Source organism: Phaenicophaeus curvirostris, chromosome 35 (assembly GCF_032191515.1).
Source record: "Phaenicophaeus curvirostris isolate KB17595 chromosome 35, BPBGC_Pcur_1.0, whole genome shotgun sequence".
Taxonomy (NCBI): domain Eukaryota; kingdom Metazoa; phylum Chordata; class Aves; order Cuculiformes; family Cuculidae; genus Phaenicophaeus; species Phaenicophaeus curvirostris.
The window spans coordinates 761035-770105 of NC_091426.1; positions in this window are offsets into that span (position 1 = coordinate 761035).

The window sequence follows — 9071 nt, forward strand, 5'->3', positions numbered from 1 at the left end:
AATAAAATCAAGGCTCTGCTGGAATCTCTCTGGTATATTCTTGTGTTGTGGAGGAATTTGCCCAAAACAGCTAATAAGACAGCAAAGAGTTGAAGCCAGCAACGCCTACAGTTCAACAGGAGGATAAGCGTCGCCAGACTGCTACCGTGAGGGTCAGGAGCAGAACCCTAAAACGTGACAGAAGGGTAATGCTCTGGATTTCCCTTCTTAAAGATCCTGAAAGACACGGACTCTCCTGGGAGACCGTCCACGTAGCTTCTTGATCTTCTAAGGTCTTACAACAGCTCTGAGCACTTCAGGGCACAAACAAGGCAAGTCGATTAAAACCTCCATTTTAATCGTGCGTTACAACATCTGCTGAAAGGTCCCAGCTAGGTTTTCACACAACCAGTAACAACTATTAAACCAGTACAAAGCCTTGTTGAAAATAAGTGCCATTTACATATATACGAAGAAATTCGATTCATTATTTTCTCCTCAATTCCCTGAATTTGCTTTAGGGAGGAGAAAGAAAGCAGCAGAGTTTTACATTTCAGAGCAAAGTCTTCCATCACCATCTCTTTGTTGCTCTGCTGTTGTGCTAATCCAAGCACTTCTGTAGACCACTTGGAGAACTTTCACAGGCCACAACCGTGCCAGTACAAAAATCCTTTAGACTGGTACTGCCAACCGGCAAAATTTACACCACACCAGTCCTCAAAACCGCTGCATCAGCAGGGCTTAACTTGTTACAACCACCACATCTTGGAGATGGAGATCTAGACACAACAGAGAAGGCAGCACGGTCATTATCATAATCCTTCCAAGCAGCTTGCTGACCCGTAATTCAACTGACTTGAGCGTGCAACGAGAAGGATTTGCCCAAGTTTCTTTAAGAACCCCTTACGGCTCGAAATAAAGCAGAGCGGCCCTACCTGAGGAGGGGGGAAGCGCTGCTGGGAGTAGGCAGACTGCTGCTGCTGCGGCTGCCATGGAGGCTATGAGGACGACTGCTGAGAAAGAACCGAGGAAGCCGTCTGCTGAGTTTGCTGCTGCTGCGGATGAGGGCTTTGCTGGTTGTAGTAAGGAGTCTGGCTTTGCTGCCCATACCCACTGGGGCCCTGCTGTCCATAAGGAGGAATCTGCAGAAGAGGAGGGAAGAATTAGATCAGTTATGAAGATATCTTATGTACACACAAGATTACGCTCAAGAAGTGAAACGTTCAGATACTGGAGCACAACAGTTAACTGGCAATGCCACCTCCTACACAAGGAAACCTCCTAGATAACAGCAAAAGCCACCATTGTTCTTGGCAGTAACAGAACCTCAATAGGCACCCTAACTAAGTTCTTAGTGATCCTTATCTGACCACCCTTCAGTGACAGTCAAAAGGCATCAAAAGGCAAGGCTGCTTGCTCCAAAAAACAAGGCAGCCTTTTGAATCCTGCCCACGCTACAGCAGGAGCCACTTGGATCCAACCTGGAAGTGATTTATTCAGTAAAGTACAGCTCTGTCTTTTACAGAACACAGAGGGAAGAGTATCTTGCTACCCTCACTGTTTGTTTTTCCCTTGTTAGATTCACTGCTCTGCCGCTTTTGGAAGCAAGGATTCCACAGGTCCTCATACATCCATTAGCCCTGGATCCAGATGAGGTGCTGTAAAGAAATGTCATTTAACCCAAGGAGCCAACTCCAACCTGGCTGATGCTGGTCCCTTGGAGCACTTGGCTGCTCTCCCACCCGCCCCTGCTGTGAACAGAGAGTACAGAAGCTCAGGTCTTCTACCTGCTGTGCACATGAGAGGCTGCCCATTGTACTTTGTGCCCTGCTTTGCATTCCCATGGGGTATCTCTGAGGAGTCTGTGGCCCGTAGGGCTGTCCTGGATAGCCGTGTCCTTGCTGTGGCCCCGCCTGAGGTCCCTGCTCTTGTGTGTAGGGGTTGGTTCCTCCGTACGGCTGAGGCCTCATCTTCCCCATCTGATCCATCGGGCTTGAAGCCTGCAAGGCAAGTTGTGACACGTGATGTACATCCAGCTACACACAGGAATCATTCACAATCTCCCAAAACCCCAGAAGAGAACTTTATAGAATCACAGAGTCATCGAATGGTTTGGCTTGGAACTAGATGAGCTTTGAGGTCCCTTCCAACCCAAACCATTCACTGATTCTGTGATTCCATGAATTCTTTTTCACTGCATCAGGTTGCTCAAAGCCCCATCAGCTTAAAACCCTTCCCTCTCACTCCTATCCCTGTACTCCCTGATGAAAAGCTCCTCCCCAGCTTTCCTGAAGCCCCTTTCCATACTTGAAGGCACCTACAGCTTCACAGCAGGTTGGTGCAGAGCAGAAGCTCATCTGCCTCGTTTCAGGCACTGAACCCCACAGCCACGTGCTGAATTACAGGATTCCCACTGCCCTTCTAAACCTACAGACCTTTCACAAAACATGAACGAGAAGTCATTTAATGCTGACATTTCTCCCATGGCCGCAGGACACGCAAGAAGCCGGGAAGGATCATTAAGAAAGATGGATTATCGGTGTGAGTGGCCATTCCCCGTAGCAGGCAGTAGTTTAGTGTCCAGATATTCCACAACAAGGTAAACGTAAGACTGAAAATTTAAATATTCACGAGAAACTCTGCTTCTTTCACGTATAACAAGGTCTCCCAAAACACTACAGGCGGTTAATTTACACTTACACATTTCAATTAACTCATATTGATGCAGTAACACTGGGCAGAGCCACTAACATCCACAGTCTTCAAGGCTGCAATTCTATTTTTGCCTTTTTTAATATGTGCTTTGTGTCTGCTGCCTTTTGTAGAATAAAGATTTCTAAATCAAATTTCTCCAGATCCAGGAAAAAGTAATTTGTCAGCCTTGAAGCCAGGTCCCTGGGGTTTAGAGCAGGCAGGATGGGATGAGTGAATGAATGCAACTTCCAAGGACCTCCTGACCCGCACTACCACTGCCTGGAGCCAGGACACGAAATGAATCCATCAGAATTCCTGAAAATGCTATAAACCTCCAAATGGCAGTTTTCCACCTAAAGCAAGGACTGGTTTTGGCATAGTGACCTCTAAATGACTCCCAGGCACAGTCTTTAACCTCCATCTGGGACTGAACACAGATTGCTGATCTCCGGATGACCTAACTAACACCAATTAGATGCCTTCCAGCAGATCTCCATGACAATGGACTCTTACCCCACTCCTTCCTGCAACCAGCCCCGGGGTGGTATTTGTACAGATCCACTCTCCCTCGCCCAGCTCAGGTGCTTGAGGAGTGGCACTGCAGGTCTACACAGGCAAGTATCGCACAAAGCCAGCTCCTGCTGCAAACCCTAAAGAATCCCAGAGACCACAACAGTTTCTCAGTTGTGTTCGCAGCATCCACCCTCCTGGAGGGGGTGGATGGAAAAAAGTCCACGCACTATGTGAAACTTTGGAAAATCCAACTCAATTGCCAAGCCAGAACAGCTTGAAGTCCCAATGCACAGACCCTGAAAACATTTGTTTGACCAGCTGGCTGCTGTGCCTCGGCTGCCAGGAAAACCTCCCCATGCCAACCGGAGGGAGCAGGAGCACCACAGGGAGCTAACGGGGCACTGCTGGGGCAACAGGAGCGGGAGCACAGGAGGGAATGGAGAGAGTGGGAAAAGCACCTTGCTTTTGGCAAGGGGGGCTACTCATGCAAATGAAAGCAGGTTTCCTTAAGTGAATATGCACAAATATGGCACAAATCAATGAAGAACCAAGTCCAAGTCCTCTCCTTCCACTCCACTTCAGCCTTGACACACCTGGAAACAGTGTTTGCCGCCCTACAGAAGCTGTTCACACACAACCACAGTACGATTCTCCATTGAGGAGGATCGGAGACACCCAGCTCACACTCAGCTGGGCTGGCTGTTTCCATTTTGGTCCATACCAGTACTAAAACCAGTTCGGGAAAAGTTAAATTCAAGTTATCACAGACGCTGCTGCTGAGGAGTAACGTGGAGAGAGGCTGCAGCACCTCTGAGGAAGGAGCCCGGAGGGGCTTTTGATCCCTGCCATATCCCACAGCGCAGAACATGTGCCCACAGGGTTTTGTGCCACGCTCTGAAGAGGAGCTTCCACTCAAAGGGTCAGGAAGAAAAGACGTCTTTGATGGGGGCAGCCTGAATCCCAGAACTACAGTGACTTTCCTCCTGAATGGGAGCACCCATGCGGAGCTTCCACATCCCAGTAGATGCAAATTGTGTTTACATCTTCCAAACAACTCTCCCTCAGCCTTGCCTTGTGGGTATCACCTGAGATTATTGACATTATCTCCCTCCCCACCTTATCCTCTTTGGTATGCAAAAGTGGTGCCACCAGGAGTGCTTCCCAGCTTTTGGCAAGTCAAACTTCTCCTTCACCCCCCCCCAAACAGACACCCCCTTCCTTTTCCTATCTGATCGAGTGCAGCTTTGGGGTTACTTACTAAGCAATCTGGCATATTTTCCATTTGTTACTTGCTTCCTCCTACTTGTTACCTCACCTCACAGCCCGCTAGCAAGGGCATCGTCTCAATTACAGTCCTGGCTTTTTAACTTTCATTTTTTTAACACACACACCCCCCACACGCTGCCTCCTCTGCACAGATTTTCTTGTCTGTCGTCACCCACAAAGCTTAACCATTATCTTCAGGAAGGAGAGAAACAAAGTGAAGATCCACTTTTCCATGACCCCTACAGGAAGCATGATGACTGTTCAAAAACTTCAAAAAACACTGGAACTGTTTATACAGCCATAAAAAATAAAGAAAAAAAAAAACCAAACAGTAAAGAAGTTTTTACAAACAGTAAAGAAGTTTTTCCAAATACCCAATCTAAACCTCCCTTGGACCAACTTGAGGCCATTTCCTCTCATCCTATCATTGCTGCAAAGGAACCATTCAGCTAGGATCATGGTCATATTGGATTTAAATCATTGAAAACATGGCAGAGAATAAAACCACCCACGCTTCCCCAATCCCTCTGCGTCCTTTCTATCAAGATCAACAAACTAGAAATCAGTTACAGCAGCAGCACTTGAACAGGCTGGTGACACGAACAGCAGGTGAGGAAGAGGACCCGGGTGCCAAATCAGCAGCTTTCCCAGCGTCTTTCAACCCGCTGGGAAACACCAACCATGTCGAGGGCAGGGAACCTCTACAGAGGAGTCGTGACAAACAGAAAACGACACAGAAAAAAGATGGTGTCTTGATTGCAAGAGGCGTTATCAACAAAACATTAATGCTTCCAAAAAGAAATCCTCAAAGTGGAGACGCTGTGCTGACCTTTGCTGTTTCTAGTACCTTCCACATCCTCTGGAGCTACCAAGAGCTCAGGCTGGGTCAGATCCTGGCAGTCCCAACATCCAGCACCACTATCACATCGCATCCACACTATCTCCAGGGGCACAAGGTTCAACCTCCCACCTCTCAGCCCTCCCCTAGACTAAACCTCTGCCACCTCTTCAGACGGCTCTACTGGAGTTACGCTGCCTGCGCTATCATGGTACCAGTACCTTGACCCAGAAAATCATCAGGCGACGAGCTCTCGGGGTACGAGCTCTCGGGGTACGAGCTCTCGGGGTACGAGCTCTCGGGTTAAGTACTCTCAGAGTATCTGGCTGCACTTGTTTGGTCGGCCCATGGCGGCGCTGCTTACAGATGCACCACGGGTACACGCAGCCAAACTTGGTGCGCCTATGAGCCATGGCTTCAACTGGCACCGAACCTCGCAGACGCACCAAAACCAGCCTGGCTGTCACGAGCACACCAACTGAGACTGTCTCTAACTGTCAGACTGTCTCCAACTGTCAGACTGTCTCCAACTGTCAGTCTCCTCGTGTGCTACCTCGGGGTAGCACGGCAACGCCGTTACGTAACGGGCACTGGTACTCAGGGGGCGGGCACAGAACCCAACAACATCCAACAGGCATCGCAGGAGGCTCCACAGAGCCTACCTCACACCTCAAGTTTGCATTTCAGACACTCGCCATGCCCGTCTCCATCTCCCAAAACTCAACGCACAAGTGGTTCCAATTCCTCCGCCACCAGTCTAGAGAGTTCAAGCTGAGAAACAAGCACAGACTAACAACCATCCTCATTCACGAGGAAACACTGCTCATCCTCCAGCGAGGAACATTTTCATCTGATCTATTTAAGGTGCAACTGGCTGTGCTGAGGTCAACACCCCAGCCTGAGCCCGCTGCCTTTTACAGCTCTCTAAAGGGCCACCTCCAGGTCATACTCTATGGCCTCTCTTCCCATGGTGGTTTGGTTCTAAGGAGGTGGAAGAGGCTGAGAGGAAATTAAAGTTAAGGTAAAACAAAATATGGAATATGGTACAGGTTTGGTTTCAGGGTTACAAACACCTTCTGGAAACTCGTTGGACAAATCAATTTTGATATAAGCTGCACGAAAGCAAAATTCCCTCCCTCAACTCCCCACATCCTAGAATTGAACTTAGATCTGGCTTCACAACCAAGAGGCGATGCCTCATCGTCATTTCATGATCCATGGCCAGTACAGATGAAATTCTTGGTTGCCCAACTCTTCAGATAACTGCCCTCTGCTCAACAGTTTCAGTTCTGCACTGAGCGGGAGCCTCGCAGTTCTGACTTTTTCCAGTGGATCAGAGTTTCACCAAAGACACTTTCTATTCCTCTAATCTCCTGTTAACACCCAGACCTCAGAAAGACCTGACAGTATCAATGCCGCATACAAAAGGAATACAGGAAATTTTCTAATGGCTTCAGCCACCACCTTTTAACTACCTGGTATTCCTGTAAACTTAAAGTCAGCCCTGTTAAACATTGATCCTTTCCTCCACCAGACATTTATCCCACCAGTGCCTTTGGGGAGACCTTCTGTAAACCCAAGATACCGAGTTTTACTAGTGGAAACATGATGAAAATCTTTCTCCCAGCAGCCATCCAGGGAATGGGAATCCCCCTGGCCAAACACAGCTCTGTAATTACACTATGAACACCTCAGGTCCCAGGACTTCCCCAAACTCCACTCCTGGGGATGCTCTTCAAACCAATTAACACTGACCTGTGGTCCGCCGTTGAAGCGGGCGGCCACGTCTACTCAGACCGAGGCAGGAACCGGGGCCGGTGGAGAGGACGAAACCTGGCCGTCAGGTCTTCGCGCCGTAGAAGCAGGCGGCCACGTCTACCCAGACCAAAGCAGGAACCGGGGCCCAGGGGAGGACTAAACCCGGCCATCAGGTCTAACCGCCGTTGAAGCGCGCGGCCACGTCTATCCAGACTGAGGCAGGAACCGGGGCCGGGGGTGGGGAGGACGAAACCCGGCCGTCAGGTCTACTCACTGTTGAAGCGGGCGGCCACGTCTACCAAGACCAAAGCAGGAACTAGGGCCGGGGGTGGGGAGGACGAAACCCGGCCGTCAGGTCAACCTGCCACTCCGCCGTTGAAGCAGGGGGACACGTCTACTCAGACCGAGGCAGGAACCGTGGCCGGGGTAGAGGACGTCAGTTCTATCCACCACTCTGCCGTTGAAGCGGGAGGCCAGGTCTACCCAGACCGAGGCAGGAACCGGGGGCAGGGGGGGAGGACGAAACCCTGCCGTCAGGTCTATCCGCCGTTGAAGCGGGCGGCCACGTCTATCCAGACCGAGGCAGGTATCGGGGCCAGGGTGAGGACACGAAGCTGGCCGGCCGTCAGGTCTTCGTCTGAGCCGCCGGTTGGGCGGGCCGCCACATCTACCCCCACACCCGCACCATGCAGAAACAAAGTCCACGCTTTTCCGCAGCGGACACTGCGAGACGCTGGGGGGACACGTCTACGCCGAGGAGCAAGGGTGGGTACGAAGTCGCGGAGGAGAGGCGTAGGAGGCGAAGCGTACAAGGCGTGGACGAATCCCAGCCATCAGGTCAACCTGCCGCTCCGTCGTTGAAGCGGGCGGCTATATCTACCCAGACCGAGGCAGGAACCGGGGCCCGTGGGAGGACGAAACCCGGCCGTCAGATCTACCCATCGCTCCGCGGTTGAAGCGGGCTGCCACGTCTACTCAGACCGAGGCAGGAACCGGGGCCGGGGGAGAGGACTAAACCCGGCCGTCAGGTCTACCCACCATTGAAGGGGGCGGCCACGTCTATTCAGACCGAGGCAAGAACCGGGGCCGGTGGAGAGGACGAAACCCGGCCGTCAGGTCTATCTGCCGTTGAAGCAGGCGGCCACGTCTACCGAGACCAAAGCAGGAACCGGGGCCCGGGGGAGGACTAAACCCGGCCGTCAGGTCTATCCACCGCTCCGCGGTTGAAGCGGGTGGCCACGTCTACTCAGACCGAGGCAGGAACCGGGGCCGGGGGTGGGGAGGACGACCCCCGGCCGTCAGCTCTACTCGCTGTTGAAGCGGGCGGCCATGTCTACCAAGACCAAAGCGGGAACCGGGGCCGGCGGGGGATGAAACCCGGCCGTGAGGTCCAGTCGCTGTCGAAGCGGGCGGCCACGTCTACCCAGACCAAGGCAGGAACCGGGGCCGGTGGAGAGGACAAAACCCAGCCGTCAGGTCTATCAGCCGTTGAAGAGGGCGGCCACGTCTAGCCAGACCAAAGCAGGAACCGGGGCCCGTGGGAGGATGAAACCCAGCCGTCAGGTCTACCCGTCGCTCCGCCGTTGAAGCGGGCTGCCACGTCTACTCAGACCGAGGCAGGAACCGGGTCCGGGGGAGAGGACTAAACCCGGCCGTCAGGTCTAGCGGCCGTCAGGTCTACCCACCATTGAAGGGGGCGGCCACGTCTATTCAGACCGAGGCAGGAACCGGGGCCGGTGGAGAGGACGAAACCCGGCCGTCAGGTCTATCTGCCGTTGAAGCGGGCGGCCACGTCTACCGAGACCAAAGCAGGAACCGGGGCCCGGGGGAGGACTAAACCCGGCCGTCAGGTCTATCCACCGCTCAGCGGTGGAAGCGGGTGGCCACGTCTACTCAGACCGAGGCAGGAACAGGGACCGGGTTAGAGGACGTCAGTTCTATCCACCGCTCTGCCGTTGAAGCGGGAGGCCAGGTCTACCCAGAACGAGGCAGGAACCGGGGCCGGGGTGGGGGTGGACGAAAC